The following is a 773-nucleotide window of genomic DNA, read 5'->3' on the forward strand; positions in this document are numbered from 1 at the left end:
GAGGGGGTGGGCACGGAGGGGCAAGGACACAGGGGGATGGGCATCCAGGGACGGGGACACACGAGGGATCGTGGACACGAGGGGGTGAATTAAAGGGGCAGTGACACGAGGGGACACGGACACGGTGGTCACGGAGGGACACGAGGGGCTGGACACGGGCATGGGGGATACAGGGGGGGACATGTGGCAGGGTGGACGCGAGGGGATGGGCATGGAGGGACACGGACACGAAAAGGTGGACACGGACATGAAGGGGTGGACACGGACATGAAGGGGTGGACATGGGAGGGGGGGCACAGGGGGACACGGGGGACACAGAGGAACACGGATGTGACAGGGTGGACACGGACGCGAGGGGGTGGACTTAAAGGGGCAGTGACACGAGAGAATGGAGACAGGATGGTCATGGAGGAACATGGATTTGAGAGGATGGACATGGAGGGGCACGAGGGACACAGACACGGGACACAGGGGGACACGGATGTGACAGCGGGGACACAACGGGATGGACACATGCAAGGGGTTGGGCATGCATGGACACGGACACGAGGGGGACACACGGACGGGGATGTGAGCAGGTGGTCACGGAGGGACTCGGACACCAGGGGGCGGCCACGGCCACGGTGTGACACGGGGGGGACACAGGGGGGTGGACATGGAGGGACATGGACCCGGGGAGTGGACATGAACATGATGCACTCGGGGCACGTGGGACACCGAGTTGCAGACACGGAGGGGGGGCACACCGGGAGGGGGACACCCACCCCGCCAGG

This window comes from Corvus brachyrhynchos, unplaced genomic scaffold, assembly GCF_000691975.1.
Source record: "Corvus brachyrhynchos isolate BGI_N302 unplaced genomic scaffold, ASM69197v1 scaffold158, whole genome shotgun sequence".
Classification (NCBI taxonomy): Eukaryota; Metazoa; Chordata; class Aves; order Passeriformes; family Corvidae; genus Corvus; species Corvus brachyrhynchos.